Source organism: Anabrus simplex, chromosome 7 (assembly GCF_040414725.1).
Source record: "Anabrus simplex isolate iqAnaSimp1 chromosome 7, ASM4041472v1, whole genome shotgun sequence".
NCBI classification, from domain to species: Eukaryota; Metazoa; Arthropoda; class Insecta; order Orthoptera; family Tettigoniidae; genus Anabrus; species Anabrus simplex.
Window position 1 is genome coordinate 163527473 of NC_090271.1, and position 17416 is coordinate 163544888.

The window sequence follows — 17416 nt, forward strand, 5'->3', positions numbered from 1 at the left end:
ACATTACCAGTCTCGGTTAACTCCACCAGAAACCGAAGGAATCGAATACACTCATCGATAGAATTTACAGAAAAGGACTTCACTCCCCGAAAGACTTCCTTTAAACAGTTAGGCGATGACGCCGAATTTAGCTTAGAGACTAAGGTTTCCAGTAAAGGAGCAGTCACACAGCACTGACCTTGGGCATGGGTCGAGGACGCAATTTGGTGGGAAGAGACACTCTGGGTAGGTACAGAAGGGTTAAGTGCAGTAGAAATAGAACAATTCTCCATATCTCTGTTAATCAACAGCAAGTCTAAATCAGAGGTGATGCCAGAAACAACCGTTAACAATCTAGCACATTCTGACACAAAAACAGAATCAGGCTTAATAGATAATAAATCCAGAATTCGGCCCGAGTAGTGGTCAGCTCTGGCCCTCAGCCGGTTTACTTGGGCTTTAGACGGAGGCAATTCAATAAACTCTTCGCGAATAATATTAATTTCGTTAAGATTGTCACAGATCAGGTTAAGGTACTCACCCACTCGACTCCTGTCAATAGAAAATACATTAATGGGGACCTGGGAGTTGGCTGATAGCAAGGCAGCGCACTCAGCAACAGTACGGGCAGGTTCAAGGCCACGAATGGATAACTCGTACTCCAATTCGGCACGACGCAGGAAGGAGGGGTTCGTAACGGCACGCGCCATGGTAGCAAACATGGAACAAATTAATCAAAAAATTACACAAGATCCTTGCACTCCCTTTTACAATAGTTATTGACAATAACACTTTTAGTTTTTCAATTTTTGGTTTCCATCCACCAACATTCGCCACAGCACTGCACCAAGCAAGGGTAGGAGGGGAGGAAAGTTAGGCTGCACAAGGCAGAAACAACAGAGATTAGGCAGCAGAGCAACAACAGTGGAACAACAAACAACCACCGCTCTGATACCACTCTCACCGCTCACCACCCTCTAGGACCCCGGTACCACCTAGGGGTGATGAGGTGAAAAACCTTATCCACCAGGGAGAGAGAAAAAAAAGACGGAGAGAGAGAGAGAGAGAGAGAGAGAGAGAGAGAGAGAGAGAAAAAGAGAGAGACCCTGGTGAGAAGGTTGTTAGCGTGTCCGCCCCAAAAAGGGAGAAATAGCGAACACGAGGGAGAAGATGGGCACAAGAAGAGCGACAACAAAGTACAGTCACAATATTAAAAAAACAAGAAACCATGGAAAAACTTACCGGGAGCAGCGAGGAAGACAACTAAAGGCCGTGGAAATTAATGCACAAGAAAAACAATGGCAGTGCTCCACCGAACGTGGCGAATGAAAACCAGCATTTACATGAAGTAAAAAAAATTTAATGGAAGGGCAAATAGTAAGTAACAAACCAAGTTATTAAGATGATAAAGCCTAAGTTTATTTTTAAAACATAATGGCAAAATGTAAATAAAATCAACATAAGGTTGAAAAATGGAAAAGGAAATTAACAATAAGTAAAATAAATTAGAATATACCCAGGTGGGGTTTTAAAGAAAATTAATTCATTACTAAATAACAATTAATGAAAAATAAATACTCTTTAACAGATAATAAATGGGGAGCTTAATGAAAACAACAAGGAAGGAAAGGGGTGACCTCCGTACCAAATAAAATGTAATCAGAAAACAACGGAAAACCAATAGACTCTCTTACATAAGTACAACTTGAAATAAAATGTGATCGATCACGGATAGTTAAATAAATTTAAAAATATTAAGTTAACAATTATTCAAAAATGGATCTTCAACGCGGTCGCTTTTCATAATTTCCAAATTTGAAATCGTTCAGTTACCACCAAGGACAGTTTCCAAGACAAACAGAATTTTACGTTAAAAAACCTCCTCACGCGGGGCAAGGAAATGGTAACCCAACATTAAAAGTAGGAGAAAATAAACAAATTAGTTTAAACAGTAACCGATACACTCGGCCCCGAAGAATAAAAAAATCCAAGATCCACACAGGCACAACACGCCAGACAACAATTCACCCGACAACCATCCACACACGAACCGTCGCCAAGGTAACCACCAAAAAACAAGCAAGGCCTCCTAATACACGGAGGAAAAACAGGCCAGAGAAAATAATTAAATTCACCCAAACCCCAGAAGGGGGGGGGGGGAAGAAAACATACCAAACGAATTAGAAAACAAAACACAGGAAAGCAAACAGAAAGCCGAAAGAGGTAAGGTTCGGTACCTTGGAGACTGTACCTTGGTTTACAAAGAAAGTTACAATTTAAAATGCCAAAGTAGATCAGTAAAATTTTAAATTAATAATTCCAATTTAGTTCATGGTGAACCTTCCACATTACTGTGATTAGTTGCCGAAACAGTTCTCCAGATTTTCGATACCACACACGCAAATAGGAATAAATTTAACGGCGAAGTCCAAATATTTATTATTATTATTATTATTATTATTATTTTTCCAGAAATCTTCGAAAATATCAAAATCCTCTTCAGGACGACGTTTAAAGTGTGTCAAACACTGGTACGTACCTTAGGTGATGAAGAAATGAGAAGAATTTTTAACCTGACATTGTTGACGAAGAAATACAGTCAAGCCACCGGGATCCAGACCTCGTCGTGAAGTATCCAGACGAAAAATAAATCCAAAAAACACTCAGAAGAAAAGGCAGGAGGTCTTCAACTAGTTTACCTGGGGAGAATCCCCGTTAACATACAATTTACGGTGGTTTCTTGGTACTCCAACACTCCATGACGCCGGACACAAATACACACCAGCACAACATGGCTGCCTCAAGCGAACTGAGTGTCGCGTCGGCCAGCTGGAAGCGGGCCAGTTTTGCCTGGTAGTCGACCGGCGGGCGCATGCGCAGTAATGCGCAACCAATCACAAGACCAGACAATGGCCCGCTGACTACAGCAACTTTAAAAAAAGGTATACTGGCGTAAGCCGTTTGACACAAATTATTCTAGGCCGCAGGGCCAGTTCAAAATGGTTATAATGGGGAGGCTCACATTATTTAATATTGTCTCAACCATTACAAAGTTAAAACTGAAGATAAAGGGTGGTCAGAATGATATTAAAAAATTAAATTGTGCACACAATACATTAAAGTAAGGCAATTGAATGCCGCTAAGGAGTGTTTCTAGTTATTTTAATGTATTGTGTGCACAACTTAATTTTTTAATATCATTGTGACCACTCTTTATCTTCCGTTTTAACGTTCTAACAGTACATTACAATATTCAAAATCTGTCTAATTTTAACTCTCACATATACATTTCAATGTCAATGTACATTGTTTGTGGACTATTTGATATATTGTGTAATTTGTGTTATGGCTGATAGTGACCTTGACCTTAGGTCAAAACTAGTACCAAATTAAAATTAACTTGTAATGTAAACACATTGCAAAACTTTGTATTGAAAAGGTGGAACTGATAAAATTTATTTAACTACTAGCAATTACCTGCGGCTTCACTCGCGTGGATTTCGTAATTTGATCAAAGTAATCGTTCCTCGGCATTGTACTAAGACATTATCTAAAAATACCTAAAGTATAAGAACTCACCCAAAAACTGAGTTTCATTTACCCCAGAAATTCTTTGTAAACCTTGTTTGTGGTATTACCTAAGATGACCATGTGACATAGAAGTGTACATGTGAGAAACAATCTTCTCTCAAGTCGAAAAAATAAATACATGTTTCTTTATTTTTAAAGGAGATTCCAAATACCTATTCCTACATCTGTAACATCTTCAGTTTTTGAGATACACATAAAAAGCATCCGACCCCTTGATCAGTCCTTCCTCTACGCCCACCCCCATCTACTGTATTTTCCGAATGTTTCTTTATTTTTAAAGGAGATTCCAAATACCAATATTCACGTCTGTAACATCTTCAGTTTTTAAGGTATAAGTATCCCCATAAAAAATAATTCAACTATTTTTCACTTCTTTTCACCGCCTTTGAGTAAGTGCCTTCTCCGAAAACAAAAAGGTACATGTTACTGTATTTTTAAAAGAATTTCCAAATACCAAGTTTCTTGTCTCTAACATGTTAAGTTTTTGACATATAATGTAGATATACTGGTACTCATTTTAAAAATTCACGTGCTTTTCAAATTCTTATCAGTCCTTTATATGGATTTTCCGAAAACAAAAAATACGTGTTCAATTATTTTAAAAGGAGATTCCAAATACCAGTTTTAATGTATGTATGTCTGTAACAGCTTCAGTTTTTGAGATAAATGTATACTCATAAAAATAATTCAATTTCTTCTTCTTCTACTTCTTCTTCACTTCTTTCCACCCCTCTCCCGGTGGACTTTACAAAAAACAAAATCGTACATGTTTCTTTATTTTGAAAGTAAATTCAAAATACCAACTTTCACGTCTGTAACAGCTTCAGTTTTTAAGATAAACATATTCAACTCCTTATTTACTTATTTTTAACCCCACCCCTTTATGTCGATTTTCCGAGGAAAAAAAAAATATGCGTGTTTCTTTATTTTTAAAGGAGATTCCAAATACTAATTTTCACGTCTGTTACATCTTCAGTTTTTGAGATGTAAGTATCGTCATAAAAATAATTCAATTCCTTTTTCACCCTCCCACCTTCTTACCCGTTAAGTTGATTCCCCCTCCCCAAAAGTGCGTGTTTCTTTATTTTTAAAGGAGATTCCAAATACCAAGTTTCAAGTCTTTAACATCTTTAGTTTTTGAGATATAATCATCCTCATACAAATATTTCAACTAATTTTTCAATTCATTCACCCCCATAAGTGGATTTTCCAAAGACAAAAGAACACGCGTTTCTTTACTTTGAAAGAAGATTCGAAATACAAATGTTCATGCCTCTAACATCTTCAGTTTTGAGATATAAGTATCCTCATAAAAAGAATTCAACTCCTTTTTCACCCCAGTCCGTTAACCTGATCCCCCCCCCCCCCTATTCCCTAAAAAAAATGCATGTTTCTTTATTTTTAAAGGAGATTCCAAATATTAATTTTCACGTGCCTAACCTTAAGTTTTTGAGATAGAAGTTTTTTCATAAAAAGAATTAAATTTTTTCACCACCTTTCACCATCCCACTTAAGTGAATTTTACGAAAACCAAAAATACTTGTTTCTTTATTTATAAAGGAGCTTTCAAATGCCAATTATCATGACTGTATCATCTTCAGTTTTGAGATATATGTATCCTCATAAAAAGAATTCAACTCATTTTTCAATTAATTCTCCCCTCCTAAGTGGATTTTCCAAAGACAAAAGATTGCGTGTTTCTTTACTTTGAAAGAACATTCCAAATACAAATTTTCATGTCTGTAACATCTTCAGTTTTTGAGATATAAGTCTCCTCATAAAAGGTGTTCAACCCCTTTTCACCATTTTTTCATCCCCTTAATAGGATTTTCCAAAAACAAAAAAATACGTGTTTCCTTATTTTTAGAGGAGATTCCAAATACCAATTTCCACGTCTGTTAACCTTCAGTTTTGAGATATAAGTTTCTCCTGAAAAAGAATTCAATTTTTTCACTTCCTTTCACACTCCCCACTCAAGTGAATTTTCCAAAAACAAACAGTACCTGTTTCTTTAAAAGGGCTTCCAAATACCAATTATCACGACTGTAACATCTTCAGTTTTTGAGGTTGTATATGTATCCTCGTAAAAGAAATTCATCTCCGTTTTCATCCTCCCTACCAAGTTGATTCTCATCGCCCCAAATGCGTGTTTCTTTATTTTTAAAGCAGATTCCAGATACCAGTTTTCACGTTTGTAACATCTTTAGATTTTTTTGGTATGCATATATATCCTCATACAAATAATTCAACTAATTTTGCAATTCTTTCACCCCATAAGGATTTTTTTCTGAAAACAAAACAGTAGTGTTTCCTTATTTTTTAAGGAGATTCCAAATACCAAATTTCATGTCTGCAACATGTGAAGTTTTTGAGATATACTGTAGATATGCTAATTTTAAAAATTCACCCCCTTTTTCAGCTCCCCTTAAGTGAATTTTCAAAAACAAAAAAACAAAAAAAACCTATGTTTCTTTACTTTTACAGGAAATTCCAAATACCAGTTTTCAAATCTGTAATATGTTACATGTGTGAGATAATTTTCAGATACAGTCTTTTTAAATATTCACCCCGTTTGTCACTTCTTTGCACCCCCTATTCATCGGATTATCCAAAAACACAAAAGTACATGTTTCATTATTTTCAAAGGAGATTCCAAATACCAATTTTCCTGTCTGTAACATCTTCAGTTTTAGAGATATAAGTCTCCTCATAAAAGATGTTCAACCTTTTTTCCCCATTTTTTCACCCTCTTAATGGGATTTTCTGAAAACAAAAAAACATGTTTCCTTATTTTTGAGGAAATTCCAAATACCAATTATTACGTCGGTAAACTTTTAAGTTTTTGAGATATAGTTATCCTCATTTAAAAAATTCACCCCCTTAGCAAAAGAATATCCAAAAATCCTCCCTTAGTGACCACCTACACCCTAATATAAATGTATCCCCAAAATTTCATTTCTTTACGTCCACGAGTTTTGGGTCAGCGATGATGAATCAGTCAGTCGGTCAGTTAGGACATGTTATTTTATATATATAGACTCGCTTTCGCTCGTTGGGGGCTGCGCCCCCAAACCCCCCATTCCTCTACATTACAAGTGGTCACATGGAAAATTACTGTGACGAACCGGTACTTCGTTACGAAAAATGGATTTCGCCACCAGACTGCCCATATATTCGCGTACATGTTTGGTCCTCTAATATTTTCTCGTACCGTACATTCACGTTTTATAGAAAAGATAGCGTTAAACGTTTCGACGTGGTGAAAATTACGTACGATTCTCACAAGATAAGAAATTATTTTCCTAATGTAACGGGGGGATTTAGTCTTGAAACTTGGTAGGTTTATCGTGGTTGAAACGCTCTATATTTCCGTTATTTGATGTTTTGTCGTATCTGCATCGTTTTCACCGTAGATTGGTTTAGAACCTTGGATTAGGAGTACAGTGTTTCCGTTTTACTTTCGTTTTTCCATTTTTACAGGGTGCTAGAATCATGCATTTTGCTCATCTGTGACCCACGAACGTTCCAGTGAGCCTGCTAAATTTCATGAATCTATCGGTCTTATAAGTGTGTAACACAGTAAAATTAATTACGGAAAATGTAAAAAAATTTACGTTAAATCTGAAAAATGCAGCTCTATCTAAGGCATAAGGGAGCAAGATACGACTAAAATTCCCGGGTCAGAAGTTGTAGATCTCTTCATGATCGAATCCAAACGTCTTGTCCATTTGGTGGTAGGACTTACAGTTTAGCCACCAAAATCATGGAAATGTTAGTTAGCACCATAATGAAAATTACTTCCAGATTTCGATATTTTCTGGAGACAAAAACGTTAAACAATGCAGCTCTTTCGAGTTTCTCCGTTGGTTGCAGGCCAAAGTTGTAACTGCGACAAATTTTAATTTTCTGACGCACTGCAACATATCGTCTACAATTTATTTTAAGGGAAGGGAAGTATAAATAACAAAAAATCAACATTTGGAGCTTTTCCACAATACAGCCTAATAGCTATCATATTGCCAAAATTTCAAGTTTCTAGCTCATGCCGAAGTGGGTAAACATTTATGTCAGCCAGTGAGCTAAACGGTTTTATATATATATAATATAGAGCCAGGCAATGTGCACGCTAAATAGTGCAGACTTTCATTTGGAAATTTATTGCGGCAAAACGGTACGTCCTATCAAAGTACGGATTGCGCCATCAGACGACCCCTTTAGTCGTCTACATTACTCTCTTAGGCATTTTCTGGTATCTTGCCTACGTATACCAAAAAAAGAGGTGAACGTTTCGATACATGTCAAATTTTGTCCGCTTTAAACAAGTTGAAAAATGATTTTGCCAACTTAGCAGACAGCTATAGCTTTGAAACTTGGCACGTTGGACGACAATGCAACGACCTAAAATTTTGGTTATTTGAGGTTTTGCCGTATCTCCACCGTCTTCACCATAAATTGATTAAGTAACATACATTATGCTGAAATTAGGTTAGTGTTTCTACATATTCCTTCAGTTTCCCATGCATTCAAGGCAGTAGAATAATGAAAGTCGTTCTACATATGGCCAATGGTTGTGCCAGGGATCGTGCAGAACTTAGTGCATCTATCTGTCTTATGAGTGTGTTAATCAGTAAAATAATATGTGGAAATTTAACAAAATTGACCAAAACCGGGAAATGAAGCTCGATCTAAGGTAGAAGGGATTGAGATACGATAAAATGTCATAGGACCAAAGTTGAAGAACTCATCATTTTAAGCAAGAAAGTTCAATCCCTTTATTGATAGCAATAGCCCTTCACACACAAGATTGCTCGAAACGAAAGTCTGCAACGTCATTAAATTTGGCTTCATATTTCAATTTTACAGTGGGTGAAATATTCAAAATTTGAACTTGTTGAAATTTCTTCATCGGTTACAGGCTTGGATCTAGAGCATTGCCAAATATTAATTTTGTAGGGCAATGCATCATGGCGTCCGCCGTATTGCTTGGGGGAAGGGGGCAGAGGAATTTGATTGGGCGGGGTGGGGGCTAAATATGAAAAATTTGAACTGTTGGGAATTGTTCCTTGGGAAGCAGCCTAACACTTATCAGAGTGCCGAATCTCAAGTTCCTAGATCATCTGAAAGGGCCTAACATGAAATTTGAGTCAGATATTTTGATTGGGCGGGGAGGGGTCTAAATATGAGAAATTTGACCTTTTTGGAATTATTCCTAGGATTACAGCTTCATAGGTATCAGATTGCCGGCTGGAATGGTCTAGCACGAAATTTGAGTCCGATAATTTGATTCAGCGGGGGGGGGGAGGTAAATATGAAAAATTTGTACTTTTCGGATTTTTTCCATGGGCTACAAGCTAACAGGTATCAGATTGCCGGCTGGAAGGGTCTAACACGAAATTTGAGTCCGATAATTTGATTTGGCGGATGGGTGTAACATGGAATTTGAGTCCGATATTCTGATTGCCGCGCTGAGTGGCTCAGACGGTTAAGGCGCTGGCCTTCTGGCCCCAACTTGGCAGGTTCGAACTTGGCTAAGCCGGTGGTATTTGAAGGTGCTCAAATACGTCAGCCTTGTGTCGGTAGAGTTACTGGCACGTAAAAGAACTTCTGCGGGACTAAATTCCGGCACCTCGGCGTCTCCGAAAACCGTAAAAGAGTAATTAGTGGGACGTAAAAAAAAACATTATTATTATATGATATTTTGATTCGGTGGGGGCTAAATATGAAAAATTTTAACTTCTTGGAATTTTTCCTTGAGATATAGAATAATAGCTATCATATTGCCGAATTTCAAGTTCCTACCTCATCTGGAAGGGTCAAACAAGAAATTTTAGTCCGATATTTGATGGGTCGGAAGGGGGGCTAAATGTGAAAAATGTCAACTTTTAGGAAATTTACCTTGGGTTGCAGCCTAATATCTATCAGATTTCCGAATTTCAAGTTCCTAGCTCATCTGGAAGGGTCTAAACGGAAATTTGAGTCCGATATTTTGATTCGATGGGGGGCTAAATATAAATAATTTGATCCGTAAAGAATTTTCCCTTGGGTTACAGTCTAATAGCTATTAGATTGCCAAATTCCAAGTTTCTACCTCATCTGGAAGGGTCTAACACGAAATTTCAGTCCGATATTTGATGGGTTGGAAGGGGGGATTAATATGAAAAATTTCAACTTTTTGGAATTTTTTCTTGGGTTGCAGCCTAATAGCTAACAGATTTCCGAATTTCAAGTTCCTAGCTCATCTGGAAGGGTCTAACCCGAAATTTGCGTCCGATATTTTGATTCGGTGGGGGGCTCAATATGAATAATTTGAACTTTAAGGAATTTTCTCTTGGGTTACAGCCTAATAGCTATCAAATTGTAGTATTTCAAGTTCCTGGCTCATCTGGAAGGGTCTAACACGAAATTTCAGTCCGATATTTGATTGGTCGGAAGGGGGGCTAAATATGAAAAATTTCAACGTTTTGAAAATTTTCCTTGGTTGCAGCCTAATAGCTATCAGATTTCCGAATTTCAAATTCCTAGCTCATCTGGAAGGGTGTAACCCGAAATTTGAGTCCGATATTTTGATTCGGTGAGGGGGGGCTTAATATGAAATATTTGACTTTTTTGGAATTATTCCTTGGGTTACAGCCTAATAGGTATTAGATTGCCGGCTGGAAGCGTCTAACACGAAATTTGGGTCCGATAATTTGATTGAGCGGTGGAGGGGGGCTAAATATGAAAAATTTGAATATACCGGAAATTTCTCTTGGGTTACAGCCTAATAGGTATCGGCTTGCCGGCTGGAAGAGTCTAAGATGAATTTTGAGTCCAATTATTTGATTGGGCTGAAGGGTGTAACACGAAATTTGGGCCCGATATTTTGATTCGGTTGGGGGCTAAATATTAAAAATTTGAACTTTTTGGAATTTTTCCTTGGATTATAGAATAATAGCTATCAGACTGCCGAATTACAAGTTTCTAGCTCATCTGGAACAGATGGGTCTAACCCGAAATTTGAGTCCGACATTTTGATTCGGTGGGGGGGCTAAATATAAAAAATTTGAACTTTTTGGAATTTTGCCTTGGGTTACAGCCTAATAGCTATCAGATTGCCAAATTTCAAGTTCCTAGCTCATCTGGAAGGGTCGAACACAAAATTTCAGACTGATATTTTGATTGGACGGAAGGGGGGATAAATATGAAAAATTTCAACTTTTTTGAATTTTTCCTTGGGTTGCAGCATAATAGCTATCAGACTGCCGAATTTCAAGTTCCTAGCTCACTTGGAAGTGCGCAAACATTAATGTCAGTCAGTGAGTGAGTCAGTTAGACTTGTGGCTTTATATATATAAGAAAGATCCTAGCTCACTTGGAAGTGCGCAAACATTAATGTCAGTCAGTGAGTGAGTCAGTTAGACTTGTGGCTTTATATACATAAGATATATATATAAGATTAGTGTAATCACACTTCAATACAGACCAATTAACATGAAGTTTATATCCCTTAATGTACCTTTTAGTACCGGGAAGGTCTGAAGACATGTTTGGCTTGCCTGGTGCAGGTCTTTCTCTTTGGCGCCCATGGGCGACCTGCACGTCTGGATGTGGGATAAGGATGATAATGAGGTAGGGAGAGGGTGAAACTTGGTGTTGCCACGTAGCCTACCCCTATCGAATAACACCAAGGGGTCTGCTCAAAGCTTTACGTCCCTATCCGACAGACGAATCACCATCAATAGCGTTATATGTCCTCATTCTATATGAATCCTACAGAGAGCTTTGAAATTAAATCCAGATTTTTGGTTTGCAATCTAGTGATTAGAAATTCTATACCACCACCTCTCCTACCCTGCTGGCCAACATTCTGGTGGTTAAATGAGCCGGCTAACCATAGTGTCACACCATATAGAGTTGATGCCTTAACGATCATGGCCACCAGGCAGGCTATAAGGACATACATAAAAACACAAAAGGACAAGGACATCTCCACAACTTCGTACACCGCCGTCTTCAAATAAGTAAACTCTCTCCTCATCAATCCCAGTTCTTCAAGATCCATCTCTTCTCAGCCCCTGACAAGCTCATTTCTGGTTTCCAGCTTCATCAGGAGGGCAAGCACCAAAACTCATTGAGGGGCTTCCTTGACAGATCTTCAGTCTTCATGTGAGAAGTGTAAGATAAGAAGAAGGCCGGATAAGTACAGGAAAATGGGAAAAAGACTTAAGATAAATACAGTACAGGCGTTGAAAAATTAGGAACACAGGACAAACAAAAGGAGAAAAGGATCCTAGTGAGATAATATAAGTATTGGAAAGGAACAAAGAAATGTCAAATGAAGTCCTTTCGTGTTTTCATGCTTGTCCTTGTCCTCTTCCATGTTGCTCCCTCTTTCCACATGACCTGCCATTGTGTTCATCCTACTTTGCTATGGGCTTTTATGTCGCACCGACACTGATAGGTCTTATGGCGACGATGGGATAGGAAAAGGCCTAGGAGTTGGTAGGAAGCGGCCCTGGCCTTAATTAAGGTACAGCCCCTAGTGTGAAAATGGGAAACCATGGAAAACCATCTTCAGCATCCTACTTTGTGCTCTTTTATTGTTCCTATCTCTCTCTCTATATACAATATAGATTTGATTTGATTTGATTTGATTTGATTTGATTTGATTTGATTCGATTTGATTTGATCCTTATACTTATATTCAGCTGTGGAGAAAATCATACCTAAAGCAGAAACACTTTAGAATTGCAGCAGAAGCACCCTCATGTTGTACCACGAAGCGTCCGCCTCCGTAGCATAACGATTAGTGTTATTAGCTGCCGTCCTCAGGGGCCTGCGTTTGATTCCTGATACTGCCAGAAATTTAAGAATGGCAGGAGGCTGGTATGTGGTTGAAATGGTACATGCAGCTCACCATTGGGGGGTGTACCTGAAAAGAACTGCACCACGTCAGTATGAGGACACGAGTTTGCATTTTTTGTCCAGCTCCATGGCTATATGGTTAGCGTGCTGGCCTTTGGTCACAGGGGTCCAGGTTCAATTCCTGGCAGGGTCAGGAAATTTAACCATAATTGCTTAATTCCCCTGGCAGAAGACTGGGTGTATGTGCCATCTTCATCATTATTTCATCCTCATCACGATGCGCAGGTAGCTTACGGGCATCAGTTCAAAAGACATGCACCAGGCCTCTCCAAAGGCCACACGCCATATATATACCACAAAGCATCTCCAAAATATTATTGTGGCTTCTAATTTTGGCAGCTATGTTTTTGAGATGTTTTTTGAAAGGCAGCATTCAGTCTAGGGTTACTCCTAAATACTTCAGGAATTTGTTATACCTAAGATCTGATCATTTAAATGGTATATGTATCATACTGTCAGCTATTCTATTGTTTAAATGGAAACAGGGTACCTCAGTTTTTGTTACACTTGGTTGGAGCCTCTATTTATGGAAATATCTTCTAATTCTATCCAAGTACAGTTGTTCAATTCAGTCTAGGGGTACCACATTCAGGAATCAGCTTAGAGGCTGAGAAGAAATGGATATATAAAAACTGGAAGTGATGAAGAGAGAGCACATCTATTTGAAGACCACAGTGTATAAAGATGTAGAGATTGTCGTAGCCCTTTTTGTGTTTTCATACTTATCTTTATCTTCTATTTTTAATCATGACCTGTCATTATGATGTGCTCCTTTTCATGTTCCTTTCATTTGATCTGTCACTTGTGTCTTCCAGTCTATTGTACTGACGTGTTGGGAGATCTTTTCTCCTTCAGTATTTTTTCTGTGTTCCTAATATTTTACCATCTCTATTCATTTTTACTTTTTTGTCTCTTTCCCTTTCCTGTACCTGTCCAGATTTCTTCTTATACTGCACTTCCCACATCAAGACTGACTGCTCACTGAGCGTTAATGCCCTCCCTCCTGGTGAAACTGGGAAGCAGAAACAAGCTCACTGTATGCTGAGAAGAAATGGATGTAGAATAACACAAATGGATGATGAGCGAGTCCATCTGTTTGAAGACATGAAAATGAAACGTGAAGATGTGACAATTTGGAAATGATCCTTCTCATCTCCTTGTCTCATCTTTTTGTTGCTCCATCTTTCTACACTGACCTATCATTTTTTTAAACCTTATTACTGTATGTGATTCTACTATGTTCCTCTGATACCATGAAGTGTTAGTCAGAAGACTACTTTTACCTGAAAACAACATTTGGACTGAAATTTTGAAGTTAAAGACAATGGAGACTGGCTATGAAGACGAACTGATTTTTAAAAAAGAGTTCTAGGAGATCAAGTCAAATTGTTGAATGGGGTAAAACCAATCATCATTGCACATTTTAAAATTTTCCTCACTGCTGTGCTACACAAATTCACAGTAAAAGAAAACTTTCATTAATAAAATTGTGACTTGCGGTCTCAGAACAGCAATGTTGGAACAACAAGCGATTCCATTGTGCCATTAACAAGCTATCAGCAGCATTATTATTGGGATAACAATTCCACTTGGATTACTGAGGTCAGGAAAGAAACATAGTGCACGCTATTAACAAGTGATTTTGATTAAACCACATAACTATGACTAACATTATATAGTAACAGAATAATATTTTAAAGTAATGAGAGGTACCGGTATATGTGTGAAAATGTACACATTTCATTTTGTGGGGTAAAACCGATCTCTCTGCAACATTATAAGAAACAGGTGGGTGCCGGAGGAAAGAAGAGTTACAATCCAGTATACCTGGAAAATACCATCCATGAGGTAAAGGCTGGAAGGTTAAGCAGTCGGACAGAAAATGAGATATATGCCATACACATCACTGAATGACAACTTTAAGGGGCGGTATAAGTTCACCATCAGATGGCAACTGGTTTTAACATCGGAAGAAGAGATGTAGCTTATGGAGTGTCTGTTGAAATATACTCCTTGGGGTTTCTCTTTAAGGAATAGAGATGTTTAGGACTTAATTCAGGAATATTTGAACTGCTTGGGAAACACTAAACCCAAAGATAATCGTCTTGGTCCTGAGTGGCTATGAAGTTTTCTCAATCATTACAAACAACTGTCGGTCAGAATGGGACAGAGTATCAAGATTAGCAGAGCTGCAGTGGCATATGACACTACCAGGCAGTATTTCAACAACTTGGCAGTTTCTGTTGAACAAGTTCTACTGTGTAACATAATGAATTATGATGAAACGAATTTCACTCATGATGAGGGATGTGCTAGATGAGTGGAAACAGTCTATTTGTGGTTTTCTACCCAAGTCCAAGTTTCCATGCTTCCTGAAGTTAGTCTCTGAAACGGTTGGCATCTCTTCATCGGTAAATGTCCTTAGTGGTTTTAGGAAAGCTGGGATCATGCCACTGAGTCCCAATAAAGTTCTCAGTCACATTCCAGAAAATGAGAGTCAAAATTAACCAACAAAGGCAGTGTGGAGTGATCATCTTAAAGAGATGTGTTTTGGTGGATCAGTAGGAACTCTTTGCTTGAAAGGGAAGAGAAAAATGTCTGGAAGTGCCTCCAGGAAAAAGTGTAATAATAAGTGATCTTCAGCATGCTGAAGATGAAAATAGTAATTTAATAATGCCATTTAGATGTTTGAAACTGTATCAAATTTGTAAAGAATGTCATGTTGAATGAAAAGAGAAGAGAGAAGATATTTTTCTCTTAGAAAAGATGTATAAAAATGAAAATCTCCAAATTTTATTAATGGGTGCCAAAGAGGAATATTAGGATTAACTTAACTCATTATCATATTTAAAAATAAAAACAGCAAAACTGATATGGGCGATTGGTTATACCCAGTAAAAATTCAAACTTCAAGTGCTTTTAAGGTGCTAAGTATTTCCAACATACACAGTTGAATAGTCAAAAGATTGAATATTTAAAAACAAATTTTCAAAAACTCAAATTCATATTAATATATTTTTAACAAAAACATTGAAAATTTACTGGTTTTATCCCACTTTTAGGGATTTAGAATGATAGGTACATCGAAAGTCCCACACTGGCCCTTCATGGTGTTTTTTGTTGTTATATGTTCCTTTTGATATTCTTATCTTTCTAATATGATTTGATTAGCACCTGTTTGTTCCTTTCCATTTATTCCAAGTGATCATTTGATTTATACAAGCAACTTACTCTTCATTGTTTAGTTTCCTCAGAGGAAAAATTAACTGAGAAATAAGAATAATAATTTACACTTCCTAGATTTAGTATTTTATTGATACACAAGATATTATGATTTTAAAATGTCAATAAAGCTAATTTATTCTTAAGCAGCTGACTTGAACTATCATCCAATTCATTTAAATTTTAGATTCAGATTACTTTCTGAATAGCATAAATATTGTATCAGTAGTATTAATTGGTATCTAGTCATATTTTTTTAGATTATGAAGATTAGAAGAAAATGAAAGAAACTTCAGGAGAGTAAAAAAAAAAAAAGTGAAGAATAATTTATAGGGAATACAATGTTGAACTACTATGGTCTCACAGAGAAGCTTCTTGTAATCTGGTAAAATTAACAGTTGCAGCATTTTCTAGGATTATTCCCTGGTGTACCAGAGGCCCTATATTTGATTTCCATTTCATCCAAGGATTTTAATTCCTGACTGAGGGTTAGAATGTTGTTCAAGTTAGCCTTGTGAGGAGCTGCCTCATATGAGTGGTAGCAGATCTGGTCAACTAAGTCAAAGAATGCAGATGAAGATATCGGCACTCTGACCAAATGATGTTATAATATCTGCAGGCCCTCTAGTTGGGCAGGAGTCATCTTGGCAGGCCAAGGTTCTTGGTGAGCCATATGAACTATTATTAATAACAACAAAAATAGATGAACATGTTAAATGAACTTGATGTCTGATGTGACTGAAAGTGAAATGCCAATCATAATTTGTGGTGAGTCTAGTCCTGTAAGAACTCTCTAAATAACTTCATCTGAGGATATCAAATTTCTGTGGTCAATCTTTCCTGGTAGCTTTTCCAGCCTTCAGTGAAGTCAGCGCGAGGATGGGTCTAGTGATAAATCAAGAGAAAACCATGCCATGTGACAAAGCATTTTTTGCCACCGTGATCCCAGGCCTCTTTGGCTCTTGCTAAAATATGGCTCTTCATACACAGAAGATGCATATTGGCCTATACAGTACCTTCATCTACACTCTTTAGGGATAACTCACTCTCATGCAAACCAAAAACTCCAGCTTTGTCAAACTATGATATCATGATATCAAACTATGATATATATCATACCATTCTCACACATATTTGGTGGGGAATCATTTCAGAGATTGCAAATCAACTACACTGGTTATCTCCAACCAATCATGTGGCAATCAGTATATAAAAAATGAACATGCCAACGACTTTCAATGTAAATGGCTGTGATTTGAAAGAATGGAGAGCTTTAGATACTTTGGTTCTGCTATAAACTCCTTTAATGATGTCTCCACTGAAATCAAGATCAAATTGATCTTGGCTAACAAAATGTATTTTGCTTTGGGAAGTTTATTTTGGTCTAGGACCCTCAGCAAGAACTAAATTGACAATCTACAAAATCCTCATAAGACCTATCCTCACATATGCTTCAGAAACATGGCCTTAAACAAAAATAGACATGCAGATGCTGAAAATATTTTAGAGGAAAGTCCTGAGAAGGATAAATTGGTCCAGTACGTGAACATGGCTGATGGAAAAAGTGATATAATGGGGAACTGTATCCTTTTTATTCTGGTACTCGAGTAACAAGATTCATCAGAACAGGTAGGCTGAGAGTGACTGGGTATATGATGAGGACAGAGGAATTTGAAGTACTACAGAAACTTCTGTTTGGGAACCCTGGAGGACAGTGGGG

At 37.5% G+C, this 17416-nt stretch overlaps 1 protein-coding gene across 1 annotated transcript in view; it reads left to right on the top strand.

Moving 5' to 3' along the window:
• LOC136877408 (DNA-directed RNA polymerase II subunit RPB2) overlaps positions 1–17416 on the top strand; it is a 332230-nt gene that overhangs the window by 241483 nt on the left and 73331 nt on the right. The gene's annotated exons all lie outside the window — the stretch shown is intronic.